The 20,822-nt window shown below is 49.0% G+C and overlaps 1 protein-coding gene across 2 annotated transcripts in view; it reads left to right on the top strand.

Annotated features, from left to right (window-relative positions):
- The window catches only part of GSG1L (GSG1 like), a 249,972-nt gene that overhangs the window by 185,634 nt on the left and 43,516 nt on the right, over window positions 1-20,822 (top strand). The window lies entirely within an intron of this gene.

Below are 20,822 nucleotides of genomic sequence, written 5' to 3'. Positions count from 1 at the left end.
ACCCACTCCCTCCCAAGGAAGGAGCAGAGGAGAAAAGCTGAGGGTCTTGGGCAGGGATGCCGGGTGGATGGGAGCAAAGGCAGTGATGTCCGGCCTGGCAGTGATGCTCGTGACACACCCTACCCTCCAGGAGTGCCCCCTGGGCCCAGACAATCCCAGCTGCTCACCTGAGGGAGCTCAGCACTTAGAGGGAACCAGGGGGCAGCCCCTCAATGCCCAGCTCCAGGCTCTCTGCACCTCCCCACTCCTGCTTTGCCCTCCCATCACCCTGGCTGTGCATGGCCAGGTCCCAGTCTTGAAGGCTTCCTTCTTGGCTCCTGTCCCAGGACAGAGGTGGGCCCCGTGGGATCTGCAGTCCATTGGCATCTGGGCCCCTCTGAGGCCTCCTGAGCTTAGTCAGGAAAGGGGCCTGGGGAGAGATTCCCTGAGCCAGCATCACTTCTGAGGGGGCTGCCAGTGCCCTGCCCCCACCTCCATATAGCACATAAGCCCACCTCCCTGCAGTCACAGACGAGGCTCCCACCCTCCTGGCCTCCTGAACCAAGGAAAGTGGCTTCCTTCCACCTCAGGGCCTCTGTGCTTGCCCTCATCTACCCCTGGGCCTGTCTTCCCCAAATCGTCAAAGATTTCAGGCCTTGATGAATGCGTGAGTGGCTATGCTGAGCACCTGAAACTATCACAGCATTGTTAACTGGCTGTGTGTGCATGTTCAATTGCTCAGCCGTGTCCAGCTTTTTGCGACCCCGTGGACAGTAGCTGGCCAGACTCCTCTGTCCTTGGAAATTTCCAGGCAAGAATACTGGGGTGGGTTGCCGTTTCCTACTCGAGGGGATCTTCCCGACCCAGGGATCTAACCCATGTCTTCTGCATCTCCTGAATTGGCAGGTGGATTCTTTACCACTGTGCCACCTGGGGAAACCCTAAGTTAATTGTCTATACTCCAACATAAAATAAAAAATTTTTAAAAAAATTCAGGTCTCAGCTTAAATGTCGCTTTGTTGGACATGCCCACCCTGACTTCCTTGACCAGACTTACTACCCCATCACCTGTTACCCCTAGGGCCACGCGGGAAGCCCCTCCCAATCCCCTTTTTTTCTCGCGCCCCCTCTTTACCTTCACAGCATTGTTCTGAACTCTGAATTTTGAATATGCATCTATGTTTCTTTTCCGTCTTCCTTCGTGAAGCTATCAGCTCCATGAAAGCAGGGATCACGCTTGTCTTTTAAAAAAAATTGTATTGGGTTATATTTGCTTGTTGTGTTAGTTTCTACTTCAGCAAGTGCATCAAAGTGCATCTGTATGAATACAGATATCTTCTCTTTTTTGGAGTTCCTTCCAATTTAGGTCACCACGGAGCAGAGTAGAGTCCTCTGTGCCATACAATAGGTTCTCATTAGTTATCTTATATGTAGTAGTGGATATATGTCAATTCCAAACTCCCAATTCATTCCACGTCCCTTTTCCTCCCTTGATGTCCATATACTTGTTCTCTACTTCTGCGTTCCTATTTCTGCTTTGCAAATAAGATCATCTATATCATTTTTTTTAGATTCCACATATATGTACAATATAGGACATTTGTTTTTCTCTGACTTCCTTCACTCTGTATGACATACTCCTTTATATCCTGAACCGCGAAGAGAGCCTGGTACACAGGAAGTGCTTAATAAATATTTATTGACTGAAGAAATGAATGGAAGGGGCTGTGATGGGATGGTAACACATCTGGATGGAGTTGGGAAGACCTGGACTCACACTTCTTTCATGCTGTGTTACCCTGGGTGAGGCCTCACCAAGCCTCGCCTTCCTGGGATGAGGCAAGGACGACATGAGATGTGGGACAGTTGAGTGCTTTACACGCTATAGAGTCCCCAGGGAAGGGAAGGGCTGAGCGGAGATTTTGTTCCCTAGAGGTTTTGCAGGAAGGCATCTCCCTTTCCTAGCACGAAGGTGGCTTCCTGGGCAATGAAACTAATTGGATGGCATCACAGCTTCGGTATGGGGAAGTTGGAAGCTCAGAGCACCTACGATCTCACTGGCCAGAAGAATCAGGTTTGCATTTCAGTTAATGGGACAGAGGGATGGAAGGGGAGGCCTGGGAGGAATGTTCTCGAGGCTGCTTATGATGGTCTCTGGTCACTCTGTGCTGAGGGGGAGGTGAAACCCAAGTACAGTGAATATTCCTGCCTGTGACTTGGACACATATAACTAGATATTCCCGGGGCAGTGAGAAAGTGAGTGAGAGATAGAGACAACCAGACACATGAGAGTCAAAGGCAGAGACAGAAGGAAACAGAAAGAGGGAGATAGAGTCAAGAGCAGAAAGAGAAAACAAAACAAAACAAAACCTGGGACTTCCTTGGTGGTCCAGTAGTTTAGACTCCATGCTTACAATGTAGGGATGTGGGTTCAAGTTCCTGGTCGGGGAGCTAAGATCCTGCATGCCGTGTGATATGGCCAAAAAAAAAAAAAAAAAAGAAAGAAAAAAGCCAAAGGGAGGGGGTCTGCCCAGTGGCCCTGTGAGCATGTGCCCCAGAGGACAGTGAGATAGGATTGTCCAGTATGCTGGCCCTGCCCCCATCCATTTCAGGGCCCCTAATGCCTTTCATGGGATTTCCCAGTGGCTCAGACAGTAAAGAATCTGCCTGCAATGCTGGATACCCAGGTTCGATCCCTGGGTTGGGAAGATCCCCTGGAAGGGCATGGCAACCCATTCCAGTATTCTTGCCTGGAGAATTCCATGGACAAGGGAGAGCCTGGCAGGCTAGGGTCCATGGGCTGCAAAGAACTGGACACAACTGAAGCAACTTAGCACACACACATGGAATCTTTAGTTGTGGCATGTGAAGTCTTAGTTGCAGCATGTGGGATCTAGTTCCCTGACCAGGGATCGAACCCAGGCCCCTTGCACTGGGAGCATGGAGTCCTAGCCACAGGACCACCAGGGAAGTCCCTGACTCAGTATTTCTTACCCCTCAGGCCTGTGCATTCTTCCTCCATGACTATAGATGGCCACATCCATGTACTGTTACTTAGTATTTTTTCCCCTCTAAATCACTCTTTTTGAAATTTAAATTTATTCAGAAAGGAAGCTTCCGATCACTATTGGGACTAAAAGTCAATGTTCTCTGCAATAAATAGAAAGAAACTGTAAATCTGTAAAAATAAAAACATTACCATTGTAAAGATGTTTATGTAGCATCTAAAATAGTGGTCTCACCCCGGGGGTAACTTGGCCCACTCAGACCTTCCCCAGACTGCCAGGGCCACTTGGTAACATCTGGGGACATGTGGGATGGTCACGACTAGGGGAGGTGGGAGGTGACTATTCCTGGCATCCAATGGATAAACATCCTGCAGTGTACAGAGCCGCTCACCCCTCAGCAAAGGGTTATCTGGCCCTAGATACCAATAGTGCTGAGACTTAGAGCTCCTGATCTAAAATAAGCTTGAGCACCCCAGGGAGGTGTGCCCCATACTCGGGCAGCTCTGACCTGGTTAGTTGTGCCTCATCCTTCAGGCTCAGCTGGAACATCCACCCCAGAGATTCCTGCCCTGACCCCCAGGGCAGAGGACCCCAGCCATCAGCTCCTCTAGCCCCTGCCCCTCCCACCTCCCAACACTCTGATCCTTGGCAGTTGTTTGCGGCGTGTGTCTCTTTCCCCAGCCAGACCTTCAAGCAGGCAGGCGCCATATCTGTCTCATTTCTATCTTCCGTCCCTAGCACAGTGCTGGTTTGGAGCAGGTGCTCAGTCGTTAGGTGTGGAAGGAGGGAGGAGGGAAGGATGGAAGGAAGGACAGAAGGAAGGAAGAAAGGATGGAAGGAAAGGAAGGAAGAAGGGAGGAAACTTGGGCAAAAAAGTGTTGTGGCTTCTACTCCCGGAGTCCCTTTGGTGTGTCAGGCATGTAACCTCTCCTTGGCCCACTTTTGTTCTCACTTGTGAGAGGGACACCCCAAGAGGACTCTGCACCCATCAGAGAGACAGCAGGTGCAAAAAGTCCCTGGCAAAGGGAAAGTCCTTGGAAAAGTTTAGGGGCGAAGGGGGACCCCTGGAGAGATGGGGGCTCATTCCCTCTTTCATTTATCTGCCATCACTGTCAAGAGTCCATATCCCGATTGTCCTCTTTCATCTCATAGGTGTCCTGGCTTGGGCAATCCTTGACGTGGTCCCTCTCACTGTCAGCCATTGTATCTAGTAGGTGGAGAGGTGAACAGGCTTGAGCGGGCTGTCCACCCTGGATGTCTTCTCTGCTCTGTAATCTGCTCCTTGCTCCCATCTCTCTGAGATCCTGCTCTAAGTGCCCGGGGATCTCTGGTTAGCAGCAGGGCCTGGAGGCTACAGGAGGGACTGGCTGGGAGCCTCTGGGAAGGTACCACATAGCAGATAGGGCCGGGAACATCATGCCCAGGTGAAGCCGAACCCAGCCTCTGTCCCCTGACACCAAATTAAATCTCGGAGATGGAGTTTTGGGTGAAGTAGTAAAGAACGGCTGCATTGTTTTGCCAGGCAAAGGGGGTCACAGGGGGCTGTGTGCCCTCAGAACTGTGTGTCCTGACCTGGAAGGGGGGCTGTGAAGAATCTGAGAGTGTTCAAGGAGCAGGGTGTGGTCAGCTCGTGGACATTCTTCTGATTGGTCGGTGATGCGTTAAGTGGGAGTCAGCGTCATCAATCTTCTGGTTCGAGCCTGTCTAGAGTCTATGTGCTTGTGGGCAGTGTTCAGTTAAGTTCTCCCACTTGGTAAGGGTTTCAGTATCTGCAGAACAATTTGAAGATATTGTCATGTGTATCCCTTGATTGGGGAGCAGGACCCTGCCCCAAGGATGCACTATGTTTTTTCTAAAATTAATTAATTCTTTATTTTATTTTTGGTTGTGCTGGGTCTTTGTTGCTGCAGGCGGATTTTCTCTCATTGCAGCAAGCAGGGGCTACTTTTTGTTGCAGTACCTGGGCTTCTTATTGAGATGACTTTTGCAAAGCACAGGGTCTAGGACCACAGGCTTCAGTAGTTGTAGCATGAAAACTCAGTAGTTGTGGCTTGTAGGCTCAGTAGTTGCAGCTCGTGGGCTTTAAGTGTTGGCTCAGTAGTTAGGGCGCACAGGCTTAGTTGCTGCACACCATGTGGACTCTTCCCAGGCCAGGGATCGAACCCCTGTCTCCTGCATTGGCGGGCAGACTCTTATCCACTGTACCTCCAGGGAAGTCCCTGCCCTTTTGTTTCTTGGCTTTTCCTCCCGTGTCTCTGCCTCTGTCCCTTCCCTAATTAACAACTGTTTGAACCTGCCCCTTGGGACTCAGGAAAAGTCATGGAAGGTGAATGAATTCTTTTCCTATAACAAATGGGGGACACAGAAAGGCTTTCATGCCCAGGAGGCCCAGGGTTCTGCTCGGTTTTACAGAGTCAAGGCTATTCCTTATAGAGGTGGTCCAAGTCCAAGGTGTAGATGGAATGTCAAGACCATGTTCTGTGGTGTGTGGATTTCCAGGTGGAGATATGGGAGAAGGTGGGGAGGGGGCAGGACCGTGACTTGGACCTGTGAAGGAGGCCTCCCGTCTCTGCCTGGATATCTGTGTGAGGTTCCCAGCGGGCTTTACTGAGAGCCCCCCAAGCACAGGCCAGACTTTCTCCTCTTCCTCCCACCATTATCCTCTAGGCCACAGGGCCTGCCTTCCTTCTCGGGGGTCTTAAGAGCATCCAAGGCTGCCACAGTGGGGTTGTCCACGTGAAGGGTCATACGGGAGTCAAGGGCTGGTACCCAGGCTGATGGCACTCATTCTGAATAGGATGTGCTGGCCTTGTCTATGAGCACGTGGATCAACACCCAGGATGTCCCCTGTCCACTTAGAAGGGCACAAGACCCTTTGCGGAGGCCAATTCACTCCCATGTGCTCCCAGGAATGAGGTGGAGGCTGGGACCCCTGGGGCTGCCCTGCTCATGTCTGCATCATCGAATCCATTCTCTCCTGGTGAAACTGTGGACCTCAGTTTGGTACTTGAACCCACATGCCCAGGACTCAAACCTGGCCAAAAGCCATGGTCTTCTAACTGAGATGACAAACCTGCTTTCAGGACTTAATGAAGCTCAGGTTCTTGGTGTCTCATCACAGAGAGAATTCAGTGAGAGACAAAGTGGTGCATAAGAAGTGGATTTATGTAGAGAGAAACATGCTTCACACACACAGTGTGGGCCATCTTAGAAGGTGAGGATGGCCTCGAAATCTGGGGTGGTTAGTTTTGGGGCTGGGTAATTTCATAGGCTAATGAGTGGGAGGGTTACTCCAACTATTTCAGGTAAGAGGTGGAGATTTCCAGGAGTTGAGCTACCACCCACTTTTTGACCTTTGTGGTCAGCCCTGGAACTATTATGGTACCCGTGGGTGTGTCCTTTAGCTTGCTGATTTGTTACAGTGAACATGTACTGAGACTCAAGGTCTTGTGGAAGGCAACTAGTCTGCCATCTTGGACCTATTTGGTTCTAATTGGTTTATGTTGTGTCCTTTAGTTCAGGGTTTCCCTCGTAGCTCAGCTGGTAAAGAATCCACCTGCAATGCAGGGGACCACAGTTTGATTCCTGGGTCGGAAAGATCTGCTGGAGAAGGGATAGGCTACCCACTCCAGTATTCTTGGGCTTCTGTGGTGGCTCAGCTGGTAAAGAATCTGCCTACAATGCAGGTGAAGAAGGAATTCATAGGGCCTGAACTCCATCTCAGGCCTGTCCGTGCTGGCTGTGCTCGACTGCCTCTCCAGTGGACTCTGAACTCTCTGCTTAGTGCCTGTGAGGACGACAATGGAAGGATAAGACCCCCTCCAGACAGAGGAATCCTGAAGATCACATCCAGGCTACTCATTGCCTAAGAGGAAGCATACCGTAATCACACCTGTCTCCAGACAGGTCATAAACTTTTTCGTATCTGTCAAGATGTAATCACAGACTTATCGATTATTAACTGGTTAGAATGTAACTGCGGGCTTATTGACTATTGACTGTTTAAGACACGTACACATGGGGCAGGTGGTGGGTTTAGGCACGTACGCATGGGGTATAAAAGATTTTCACAAATGCTGGACGGGGTCCTTGGCTAAGAGGAGACTCTGCCTTGGGCCCGCCGGCGTAATAAACTGCACTCCACTATCTGCATTGTCCTTCTGAGTGAGTCTGTTTCCCGGAAAGCGTGGCTATAACACAGGGAGACCTGGGTTTGATCCCTGGGTTGGGAAGATCCTCTGAGAAGGGAATGGTCTACTCAGTCCAGTATTCTGGTCTGGAGAATTACATGGACTCTATAGTCCATGAGGTCACAAAGAAGTGGATATGACTGAGCGACTTTCACTTTCACTTTTCAGTTCAGTTCAGTAGCTCATTTGTGTCCTACTCTTTTCGACCCCATGGACTGCAGCACACCAGGCTTCCTGGTCCATCTCCAGCTCTCAGAGCTTGTCATCCAACCATCTCATCCTCTGTCATCCCCTTCTCCTCCTGCCTTCAATCTTTCCCAGCACCAGGGTCTTTTCTAATGAGTCAGTTCTTTGCATCAGGTCGCCAAAGTATTGGAGCTTTAGCTTCAACATCAGTCCTTCCAATGAACAGTCAGGGTTGATTTCCTTTAGAATGGACTGGTTTGATTTCCTTGCAGTCTAAGGGACTCTCAAGAGTCTTCTCCAACATCACAGTTCAAAAGCATCAGTTCTTCGGCACTCTCCTTTCTTTATGGTCCAGCTCTCACATCCATACATGACTATTGGAAAAACCATAACTTTGACTAGACGGACCTTTATTGGCAAAGTAATGTCTCTGCTTTTTAATATGCTGTCTAGGTTAGCCATAGCTTTTCTTCCAAGGAGCAAGCGTCTTTTAGTTTCATGGCTGCAGTCACTATCTGCAGTGATTTTGGAGCCCAAGAAAATAAAGTCTCTCACTGTTTCTATTGTTTCCCCATCTATTTGTCATGAAGTGATGGGATCAGATGCCATGATCTTCGTTTTTTGAATGTTGAGTTTTAAGCCAGCTTTTCCACTCTCCTCTTTCAATTTCATCAGGAGGTTCTTTAGTTCTTCTTCACTTTCTGCCATAAGGGTGGTGTCATTTGTGTATCTGAGGTTACTGATATTTCTCCCAGCAATCTTGATTTCAGCTTATGCTTCATCCAGCCTGGTATTTTGTATGATGTACTCTGCATGTAAGTTAAATAAACCGGGTGACAATATCCAGCCTTTATGTACTCCTTTCCCAATTTCGAACCAGTCCGTTCTGAGACGTGTCCTTGGGCTAAATCACTGTTTCAAAGGTTGTGTCCTGCCAGTTTGTTTCCCTCCTGTTTCACTGGGATCCACTATCCTCTCTTTCTCCCCTTCTTCTTCCCACTTCCTCCAGGCACATAACTTTACCTGGTCTCCAGGTGGAGGGGGAAGAAACTGACTCTACCTGATCATATATACTTCTAAACCTTTTCATGGAACACCTGCATGTAGGCTTTAGAAATCCCCAAAGCCAGGGGTTTGATTTTTGTTTTCTCAGTCCTCTGTGACAGCCAAGGCCATGGAGGTCTTATGTCTAGTTACCCAAATGAAGGAGGGTGTGGGGACATATCCACTAATACAAAAAAAGGTCACCCACCACCAGATTGCCCTGGGTCACCAGGTGGGAAGAGCCGACTCATTGGAAAAGACCCTGATGCTGGGAAAGATTGAAGGCAGGAGGAGAAGGGGACGACAGAGTATGAGAGGGTCGGATGGCATCACCGATTCCATGGACATGAATCTCCGGCAGCAAACTCTCAGAGACTGTGAAGGACAGGGAAGCCTGGCGTGCTGCAGTCCATGGGGTTGCAAAGAGTTGGACACGACTGAGTGCCCCAGCAACAGTAACAACAACCCCAAGATCCACTGGGGGCACGGCCTCTGGACTCATTCTAGACTCTCACCTGGGCAACAGGGGTGTCTGAACCTACTGCAGGAAAGGCAACCCCTTCCAGGGCCCAAGAGTGGGCTCTTGTCTAACACTCAGAAATAAATTGTCCGACGAGACACACATGCTGACAAAGCAAGAGGCTGTATTGGGAAGAGGCGCTGGTGGAGAGCAGGAGGGTCAGGGAGCCCAGGAGAACTGCTCGGCCACGTGGCTCACCATCTTGGGTTTTACGGCGGTGAGATTCGGGTTGTCTGTGGCCAGTCATTCTGACTCAGGCTGCTTCCAGGTGGTGCACGCATCGCTCAGCCAAAATGGATTCTGGTGAGGAGGATTCTCGGGCGACATGTGGACTGATATCTCCTCTCTCCTTTTGATCTTTCCCGAACTCTTCCAGTTGGTGGTGATTTGTTAGTTCTGTGTTCCTTCCCAGGATTTTCTGTCATAAAGTAACTCATGCAAGTGGTTACTGTGGTGCCTGACCACCCTGGCCACGGGGTGGGTGATTTCAGCCAGTATTTTCCCAAACACTAAGACTCACCAAGAACTGGGCGTGGCCTCTGGACTCATTCTAGACCCCCACCTCGGGGATGGGCTGTCTAAGCCCATTCGTTCTCTCGAGGCTGGATGGGGGTAGCTGGATGACAGAGGCTGGTGGGGATTCAATAAACCTTATGTGTGTGTGTGCTAAGTCGCTTCAGTCATGTCCAACTCTGTGCGACCCCATGGACTATAGCCTGCCAGGCTCCTCTGTCCATGGGATTCTCCCGGCAAGAATACTGGAGTGGGTTGCCATGCCCTCCTACAGGGCATCTTCCTGACCAAGGGATTGAACCCACATCTCTTATGTCTCCTGCATTAGCAGGAGGGTTCTTTACCTTGATCCTTAGCGCCACCTTGATCCCTCCTTAAATGCCAGCTCTGATTTGGGCCACTTCACTTTAAAGGGCAAATAGAGAAATGGGCAGAATCCAAACAGGAGTGATGCTAATGACTCGGGGGGCCTAGAAGGAGACCACTGGAGCAAGGGCAGAATAATTGGAATGATCTAGTGCCAGATGACAGAGTTGAGGGGTGGCTCGGTAATTGCCAAGCTCTGGGAAGGTTCTTCTCAGTAAGATGCCAACCGGCTCACCCCCATCCCCCTTGTCCTCGGAGGGCAGAGCAAGAAATTAGCTTAAATTGGCGCTGGAAAGATTTAGGTTATGTGTAAGGAGGAACTTTTTAAACCCTGAAATATGCTATCAAGAGAGGCTGCGGGTTCTCGAGAGAGTATCTAAAAATAGCCTGTTCTTTAAAAATAGATCTGGGCAAGCTTTAAACATAGCATCAGCTCAGCTTCTCGGGGATGGTTTTAAGTGCAGGCATGCCTGTATGAGGTCCTCCCCAAGCCAAAGGGCAGGAGGGAGAGTCAGCCTTTAGCCCCCATCAGGACAAACATCTGGATGTTTTAGATGTGCACAGATAAGGGGGTTCTTTTTCTGTCTGCCTCCGGGTTGATTGGTGTCAGAAATACAAACCTTTGGCCTCTCCAAGTTTTCTTTCCATGGGAGGATGTTATACGGCTGATGTTAATCGGGTCAGTCCCACCAGCTTCTCCCACTCCCTTCTCTTTCCTGAGTCAGGGCTCTCCAGGGCCTGAGGCTTTGCTGGGACTCCATCCATCTCCGCAGTGCCAGATGTGGCACCTCCAGACACCTGCCCACCCCGCCCCCTGCTCAGTACCCTCCTCCTAGCCTCATCCTCTCACTGCAGCTGCCCCTCCAGGACCCCCCTGCCTCCCACCTTCTTGCCAGTCTGCCTTCCATCAGTGGCAAGAGCAGGCTAGAGGGATCGGGTGGGCAGGGAGGTGGGAGGGGGCTTCAGGATGCGGGTGGGGGGGAGGAATACATGTATAGCTATGGCCGATTCATGTTGATGTATGGCAAAAACCATCACAATGTTGTATAATTATCCCCCAAATAAATAAATTAATCTAAAAAAAAGAGACAGGGGGGAAAAAAAGGGCTGCCTAGTTCTCAGCCCCAAACTTACAATTATGCAATTCCTGCCCATTGCTCTCAGGAGAAAGCCTGAACTCCCAGCATGGCTTCAAAACTTTCCACGCGGTATCTTGTTTACGCCTCCAGCAGCGCTCTCTCCACCCACACACCCTACCTAATGGCTCATTATGGCCCCACCAAGCTACGATGCCTGTGGGCTTGGCCAGAGCGGCTCCAACTGCCTGGTCCACCCTCCCGCTTCTTCTCTGCTTGGATGTCACCCCCTCTGGAAGCCTTTCCTGACCCCCAAACTTGGTCTCAGAGCCTCAGCTCGGGTTCTTGTAGGCCCCCAGCCTTCCCCCATTGACTGCCCTGCCACACAGTCATCCCCAATTTTCTCTCTCCTCCCTGCAAGCGTTGAAAGCCAGGTCACTGATCCCCCATCATATTTCCCCAGCTAGAAGGTGGCCTGGAACACGGCAGGTGCTCAATACATGCTCAGTGGCTAATGACTAAAAATTGGGCTGCCCTTGCAGGGGTTTCACTTTACTACCTTCCTGCCCCACCTCATCTGATTTCAGCTTCTTCCAGGTCCCCAGTGGCCCCTCTGTCTTACATCTCTGACATGGTATGCCCGAGATATTGGCAAGGCCAGATCAGGGCCCACGTACACAGAATATTTGTTTAGACATGAACATTCCCCGAGTGTTCTGAGTAATAACTTGGACAGCGCCTTTAATGGTAAGCTCTATTAAAAATTAATTCATCGGTGGATCCCTCTGATATCTCAATTAAATGGAGCGTGCCACTAGCATCATACATCCAAACCCTATGAAAGAGAGGGAAGCTGGAGGCAAGAGGAGGTCTGGAAGTCAACTGGACATTGTTGCTCTGTATCCTTACCCAGAGGAGGCATCATGGCTTGGCCCTCCTGTGTGTCCTCCAGACCCAGGAGGGACAACTCCACATGGTCAGGCTGACTCCTATCCCCACCCGCTACCCGCGGCCACACTTTAAATTCCTGAGCACAAGTGTCACAGGCAAGCAGCACTGCCCCGCTGGCCACACGCACTGCCATGGTTTGTCTGTGTTTTCCATGCTCTGAAAGTACCATTTCACACCGTCTCCTGGTTCCTCAAACCTCCCCCCCATCTGCTGTCTCGCTTTTAGCTGGTGGCCTGTGTTCCTGGGAGAGAGGGAGAAGCAGAGCCGCCCCTGTACTGGGACCTGCACCCACCTGCCGGCCTTCTCCTTCCCTTGTGCCAGGAGTCCCAGCTTCCTTCAAAAGTCAGCTCCAGGACTTCTTGGTGGCGCAATGGATAAGAATCCGCCTTGCAATGTAGGGGACATGGGTTCGATCCCTGGTCTGGGAAATTCCCACATGCCACGGAGCTAACCACTGGAGCCCACGAGCTCTACATGGGCCCATGCTGTACAACAAGGGAAGCCGCCACAATGAGAAGCCTGCACACCGCACTCAACTAGGGAGTGGCCCCTGCTTGCCGCAACTAGAGAAAGCCTGCACGCAGCAAGGAAGACTCAGTGCAGTCAAAAATAAATAAACCTGATTTTTGAAAAGCCAGCTCCTTTGTCTTCCAGAGCCTTCTCTCTCCCTGGTTTCTATTGCTGTCTGGCTCATCTGTGCTCTCAGGCTTCCCCTGTCTACTCGGAACGCTCTGGGTAAAGGTGGGAACATCCTGTATCTCCCCTCTTCAGGAACCCTCCCTGAACTCCAGGCCCCCTCTGCTATCACCCCATCTTTTTGCTTCTCCATGCAGCGAGTTTGGACGTCTTTTCTCTGTCTGGCTGTTTTCTTTCTTCTTCTCAGCCTGTTCCATGGAGCATCTGCCCCCATGGCCTCCATGTTGGCAAATCCAGCGATCACTTCCGGGTCTTCACCTCTGACCTAACAAACTGCTTCCTCCTCCTCAGTGTGCGTCCTTCTCCTGACCTTGGCAGTGCTGCCTCTGGTTTTCAATGGCAACCCACGCCAGTACTCTTGCCTGGAAAATCCCATGGACGGACGGAGGAGCCTGGTAGGCTACAGTCCGTGGGGCTGCAAAGAGTCAGACATGACTGAGCAACTTCAGTTTCTTTTCTTTCTTTTCCAGTCTCTGGTCCTCACTCTCCTCTGCTGGCCCTGCCTATCCTGCTAAGCACTGGACATTGGCCCCATTCGCGACGTTTCTCTGCTCTCCCTACCATCTGCGCCCAGGTGGTCTCTTGTAGGCCCACGTCCATATACCGGTGACACATGCATTTAAATCTTCAGCTCTGTTTCCCAGGCCTCAAACTTGTACACCCAACTGCTGGTATGATGTCTCAGCTTGGGTTTAATATAGGCATTTCAAATTAACGTGGCCCAAGTGGGGTTTGACTCACCCAGGCATCTTCCTCCCGCCATCTTCTTCATTTTTGTGATTGGCACCATCATCCATCCAGTTGCCCAAATCCAACCCCCACGGTCCTCCCAATCTCTGGGTAGCTCTGGCCCTCCACACCAGCTTATCAGCAGGTCCTCAGTAATCCACCCTCTAAACCTGCCCAGGAGCTGGCAACAACTTTTAGTTCAAGCAGCAACAGCTGGGCCTTGGCCTCCCTTCTCTTCCCCAACTTCCTTCATCTGTCTTCACACTGCAACCAAAATGATCTAAAATGTAAATTAGACCCCTGCTTCAACCCTCTACAATGGCATCCCGGTGTACTTAGAAGAAAGCCAGACTCCCCACCGTGATCTACAATGTTCTAGTTCTTGCCTGCCTTCCTAACCCCTCTTCATTCCTCCAATCCCCTGTCCCTTCCCCATTCTGCTGCCGAAGGTCAGGCTCTGCTGCCTTCAAGCCTTTGCCCCAGCCAGTCACTCCTTGTGTCTGGAATGCTCTTCCCCAGACCTTCATGTGACTGCCTCCAGTTCCCTGCTCAAATCTCTGCTGATTTGAGTCACCTCCTGGGAGAGGCTCTCCCTGACCACCCACTCTGGAAAGCCCCCGGCATTTGCCCTATTTTCTTTCTCACTCTTCATTGTCTGATGTTTTCTTGTTAATCAATGTGCTTGTTGTGTGGATCTCTCCACTAGAAGCTGAGACCCTGAAAGCCGGGTTCCCCCCACCACGTCCCCAGGAACAATGCTTGGCATATGAAAAGCATGAATAAATATTCGATGACTGATTGAATGAATGAATAATAAATAAGCAGATGATGAGTCTGACATTTGTTCATGTCTGTAGACAATTTGCTCTCCAGAGTTTTCAAATCTGGCCCTGTCCTAGTGTATCCCAGACCCTAAACCTTTATACCAGCCAGCCCTTTATTTAACAGCCATCCATTCATTTAACAAACATGTGTGGCACACTTCCTATGTGCGGGCCCTGGGCTTGGTGCTGGGGAGTCACTGGAGAGCAAAACAGACCTGGACCCTGGGACTAGGGTACAGTCAAGGAGCCTACATAGCGAGTTCCAAGCACTTATTCGTTCATTCATGAAACACGTATATAGGGCTTATTATGAGCCAAACACTATTCTAAGTGCTTGCTTTACTGTGTAAACCATGCATGCATGCTCAGTTGCTCACTCGTGTCTGACTCTTTGCAACCCCATGGACGGTAGCCCAACAGGCTCCTCTGTCCCTGGGATTCTCCAGCCAAGAATACTGGAGTGGGTTGCCATTTCCTGTTCCAGAGGACTTCCCAACTCAGGGATCAAACCCGACTCTTCTGAGTCTCCTGCATCGGCAGGCAGATTCTTTACCTCTGAGCCACTGAGGTAAGTTGTTATTATTCCCTTATTAGTGCTGAGGAAACTGAGGCACAGACAGATGAGGTCATCAAGGTCACACAGCTGGTAAGAGACAGAGCCAGAAACCAGGTCCTCCGTCTCCCTTGTTCCACTCCTGCTTTACTCTGGGTTCACCTCCTGACCCTCCGTGCATGCTAAGTCACTTCAGTCATGTCTTAACTCTTTGCAACCCCATGGACTGTAGCCCGCCAGGCTCCTCTGTCCGTGGGGATTTTCCACGCAAGAATACTGGGGCGGGTTGCCGTGCCCTCCTCCAGGGGATCTTCCCAACCCAGGGATCTGACTCTCCTGACCTGTCTCTTTATTCCGGCCCCATACCAGCCCCTCTTGGCCTTGACAACGGATTTCGGCTTCCTCGGTCTGACCAGTGGAGGGTGAGCTGGGGGTCATGGCAGCTCTTTTTGTCTTGGGTTCTGGAGGGCACCACACTCAGCCTGGCTCTGAGCCCTTGGCCAGTATCCCCCACCCCATTGCTCTCCCAGGTCTCCCAGGGGGGCAGGGAGGAGCCACGCCTGCTTCACACCCTGGTTGGAAATCCCACTTATGGTGTCAGGAGTTGGGAGAAACCACAGGATGAGAGATTTACAGCTGCGAGTTTCCTGGTGTGGGCCCACGCCAGGAAGCAGCAGTCGCAGCAGAGAAAGCCACGTTCATTTAGTTGCCGCTAATTTATAGGAGGTGCCGTAACTCGACAGAAAGTCACTTTTTAACTCAGAATGAATTAGAAACAATTCCTCTTGCTGAAGATACTTACAGCAGATGTTGGTGGATCGCACTTCACAGAACAAACATGCTTCCTGAAACTTGATCGAGGGCCCAATTTTTTAAGCAGGGTCTTTAGAATGCAATCAGAAAATCTCACCAACCTATCTTTGAATGATTTGTACGCTTCATTTATTGAATTTTCTTAAAGCATGGCCTTTCATATTTGGGAATAAATGGGATTCAATTGAGAAATCAATGCATTTCTAAAGTAACAATTTGGAAAATTGATTATTCTGTCAACAGGCTGGGTTCAGCTTCTGGGTCTAGTTGGTAGTTTTTGTATTAAAATACTCTTATGTCCCCACTGTTCTAGTGTATGGAGTAGTTGTTCTCATGAATATTTTCCTTCTTTAGCGGATGCTTTCTGACATTGCCTATGTCTGCTACTATCCCCACTTTATAGATGAGAAAAGCAAGGCATTGACAGGTCAGATAACTCAGAGAGCATCTGGACTGGCATGGTGAGGAAGAAACTGAAGCAGTTACAACAGCTGAGGGTTTGGAGAGCAAGGTCCAGCCCTCAGAAAGAGACTGGGGCAGGGGGCGGGGTTGGGATGGAGCTAAGGAATGGGTCAGAGCCCCACAGAGGGAGCAAGAATGTGTGTGTGTGTGTACACACGCGTGCGTGTGCTATGTTGCTTCAGTCCTGTGTGACTCTTTGTGACCCTATGGACTGCAGCCTGCCCAGTTCCCCTGTCCATGGGATTCTCCAGGCAAGAATACTGGAGTGGGTTGCCATTTCCTACTCCAGAGAATCTTCCAAACCCAGGGATCGAACCCATGTCTCCTGCCTTGGCAGGGGGATTCTTTACCATTAGCACCATCTGGGAAGCAAGGTTCTGGGTAGGGTAGCACTTCTGGAGGGAGTGAGCAATGGGCCAAAAGGAACAGAGACCTGTCCTTCTAGCCAAGAGACTCCACCGGAAGTTATAGTGACTGAAACAGGGTGGCATTGACACAGGAACAAAGAAATTCACGGAACAGAATGATGAGTTAGGAGTAGACATGTCATGTGAGACTTGGAATGTGGTACAAAATCATGATTTAAAGTCAGTGGGGATATACGTCTGTGCAGAGTTGACTCACTTTGCTATACAGGAGAAACTAACACGACATTGTAAAGCAACTGTACTCCAATGAGAGTTAATTAATTTTTTTAACTACTCAGAAATAAAATTATAAAATAAAATCAGTGGGGAAAGAACAGTTTGTTCTATAAGGGTTCAAAGCAATTAACTACTCATTAAAAAAAATAAAGTTATATCCTTATCTCACACTGCTTACCAAGATAAAGTCCAGATGAATCAACATAAATATCTGTAAGTATGTCAGAAAAATGTAGGAGTGTTGATTTTCTTAAAGTAGACACAGGAAGCAAAAACTAAACATCAAAAGACTGCTAACTTAGACTGCAATAAATAATCAAAATAAATGACAAAAACAGCTTTATTCATAATTGTCAAAACTTGGAAGTGACTAAGAAGTCCTTTAATAAATGAATGAGTAAATAACCTGTGATACATCCATACAGTGCAATATTATTCAGGAATAAAAGGAAAAGTGTAATCAAGCCAGAAAAGACATGGAGGAACCTTAAATCCATATTGTTAAGTAAGAGAAGCCAATCAGAAAAGGCTACATACTGTGTGATTCCAACTCTATGACATTCTGAAAGCACCCAAGCTATGGAGACAGTAAAAAGATCACTGGTTGCCAGGGTTTAAGAGGGAGGGATGGCCAGGTGGAGCATAGGGGATTTTTAGGGTCATAACTATTGGACACAATGGTGAATACATGTCACTTTGCCTTTGTCAAAATCCACAGACTGTACAACACTCTAGAGAATGAACCCTAATGTAAACGATGGATTTCGTTAGTAATAATGTATCACCGGGGCTCCCCTGGTAGCTCAGCTGGTAAAGAATCTGCCTGCCATGCAGGAGACCCTGGTTCGGTTCCTGGGTCAGGAAGATCCCCTGGAGAAGGGAATGGCTATCCACTCCAGCCTACTTGGGCTTCCCTGGTGGCTTAGTCAGGCAAGAATCCACCGGCAACTCAGGAGATCTTGGTTTGATCCCTCGGTTGGGAAGTTCCCCTGGAGGAGGGCATGGCAACCCACTCCAGTATGTTTGCCTGGAGAATCCCCATGGACAGAGGAGCCTGGCAGGCTGCAGTCCATGGGGTCACAAAGAGCTGGACACGACCAAGCAACTAAGCACAACAATGTATCACTACTGTCTCATCAGTTGTAACAAACGTACACGCTATTGAAAGATGTTAATCATAGGAGAAACTGTGGGGGAAGAGAGAGGCGGGATTTGGGAACTCTGGAACTCTCTATTTTCTGATCCTTTCTCTGTAAACTTAAAACTGCTCTAAAAAATAAAACCTATTAATTAAAAAAAGATGTGCTATACACGAGAAAAGACAAATGGTAAACTGGAGTCGCTATAACAAATAGGATTAGTATCCAGAAGACATAAAGAACTTCCATCAGTTGATAAAGAGAAAGATTTTTTTTAAAAAAGGAAATTGACAAAGGATACAATCATAGAATAAGAAATACAAATGGTTAATAAACACATGAAAAATGCCCAAGCTTACTAGTCATGAGGGAAATGTAAAATCTGAAACAATGTTGAGGTGTTATTTTTCACCATGCCATGGATAAGATTTGTAATGTTTTACAATATGAAGTGTTGGTGAGGATTTGGGTGAGGGCTCTCACAGCTGGCAGAAATTCCACAAGGTTCTGCTTCTCAAGTGAGCAGTTCACGGACATTGATCAAAATTTAAGACGTACAAGGCATTTATGACCCGGCACTTCCTCTTGTTGTTCACGCTGGAGAAATACTTGGTTGTCTGCACAAAGAGACTTGTAGAAGCGTGTTCATTGCAGCATTGCTTAGGGAGCAAAAAAAGCTGGAAATAAACAGTGTCAACTGATTGGATAAATAAAACATGATACATCATTATCAAGGAATCTTATGCATCAGTTCCAAAGAATAAGGTATGTTTTATGTACTTTTTGGAAGTTCACCAAGAATTGTGTCAAGTAAGGAAAAATAAGAGGGACTTCCCTGGTGGTGAGGTGGTTAGGCATACTGTCTGCCAGTGTAGGGAGCTCAGGTTTCCATCCTGAACTGAGATCTCACGTGCCTCGGGGCAGCTGAGCCCCTGCACCCCAACTTCTGAGCCCATGCTCTAGAGCCTGCAGACCTACCACAACTGAGGCCATATACTGCAACTACTGAAGCCCACATACTCTAGCGCCTGTGCTTCTCAACAAGAGGAACCACGGCAAAGAGAAGCCCACACACCCCCACTAAAGAGTAGCTGCAACTGGAGAGAGCCTGCATGCAGCAACAAAGACCCAGCACCCCCAAAAATAAATAAACAAACAAACAAAAAAAAGAAAATACCCATATGACTCAATCCTTGTTTCCTTCCAACAGAGAGAGCCAAGGCAGAGGGGACCAGAGAGGTTTCTAGGCTACCTTTGCTGGGGCATGACTAAGTATGAGGTCTAAGCCTGGCAGAGATATCCTGGGGGCAGGCTGAGCCCTTAGGAGTCTTTGGGGGCCTCAGCACCTTTCACGACCACCCCCTCCCTAGATTTCCTGGCTCAAATGCACCTCACCAGCCCTGGAGAGCACCCCTTATCTGAGGCCAGAGGTCCATGAGAGGCTGGCCTCAGCCCAGAGATACGGGCAGCCAGCTGTGGGTCCTCTGTCTCCAGGGGGCCTGGGGTAAGGTGACTGCAAGGAGACAGATGTGTTGGATCCTGCTGGCTCAGCCCCCAAGCCCCAGCCGTGCACATCTTTTCTCTGCTCCGCTTTCAGTGACATCACCTTGGTAGCTTGAAACTGACCACAGTGGGATTATTCACACCATGGAAACTGGCAAACACTACAAATCATAGCTTCTTTATTTTTCTCTCTGTCTTCAGAGAACCTGTTGTTAAACCTTTACCTTCAGGGGACTTCCCTGGCAATCCAGTGGTTAAGACTCCATGCTTCCACTGCAGGGGGCTCAGGTTTGATCCATGATTGGGGAACTAAGACCCTGCATGCCAGGCAGCAAAAAAAATTTTTTACCCTCACGCCGTAGGAACACAGGATGTCCACCTTCACCCTCACTCCTGCCCCTAAGTCTGGTTTCAGGTCTCAGAGCCTTACTTCCTCTTTACTTCTGTCTTTTCTTATCTCTACTCCTCTCCTTATTTCCATCTCTTCTCTTGTATCAGAGGGAAAAGGGTGACTGGGGCAACAAGAGGAGGAGAGATGCCTTCTTGGCAGCTTGGGAAGAGCCCTGGCTTTAAGGGCATTTGGATCTGGGCCCCAGTCACAACTAAGCCATTTACTCTCTTTGTGACCTGGGACAGACTTGACCACTCTGAGCTTCTGTTTTCTCACCTGTGAAATGGGAATAATCACATTCAGGACTACTGTATTAGAGGTGTGGTTTTGCTTTGACTTCAGAGAGTGGCATGCACCTAGACTTTGATGTGAATGGAGCCCTATGGAATTGTGCAGTGGACAACCTGAACAACAGTACATGGCCCACATCATCTTACTTACTTCAGAGGGTTGTTGTGAAAGATTGTAATGGAGGTGAAAGATTCTGACAAGTGCCTGGCACACAGTAGGTACACATGCATTATTGGTTTCCTTTCTTCCTCTTGTCATCTACCCCTTCCTTTCTCATCAATACTGTATCACTCCATCTTAAAATTAGGTCTGTGCCAGTTAGCCACACACTGTGGCACCCGCAGGGCTCCAGATGCCATGGTCCACACAGTACAATGTCCCCTGGGTTATAATAATCCTAGTAACTGTATCAACTGCATGCCTGCTAGGCAGCAGACATGGAGGCTGCCTTCCTTCATTTCAGTCATTTTTCACTGAATCTGTCATAATCTTCATCTTAGGGTTGAAAGACTTGAGGCTCAGAGGAGTGAGGTACCTCACCCAGGGCCACGTGGTAGCAAAAGATTCCCACTCAGATCCTTTGGAGTCAAAGTTCTCCCAGCCAGTGGGTTCTGGAATTTTTGATATGAATCACAGAAAAACATTTCATAATTACAATCACTACACACACAGACACACGTGTATAGAACTGAAAGTTTCACAAAGCAATATTTACTCCTGCTATATTTGATGTTATCAGATATTTCTATTCTATTCCAATAGTTTTTTAAAATACTGGTTGCAATCCATGAAGTTGATTTTACAATCCACTTGTCTAGTGCATCAAGACCTGCAGTTTGATAAACATCCTCTAAGGAGTTTCTCCCAAATGACCTTCTAGCACAGGTATCAGTAAACTCTGGCCCATGGGCTAAACCTGGCCCAACACTTGCTTTTGTAAATAA

Source organism: Dama dama, chromosome 10 (assembly GCF_033118175.1).
Source record: "Dama dama isolate Ldn47 chromosome 10, ASM3311817v1, whole genome shotgun sequence".
Taxonomy (NCBI): domain Eukaryota; kingdom Metazoa; phylum Chordata; class Mammalia; order Artiodactyla; family Cervidae; genus Dama; species Dama dama.
This window is presented reverse-complemented; position numbering and strand designations above follow the sequence as displayed.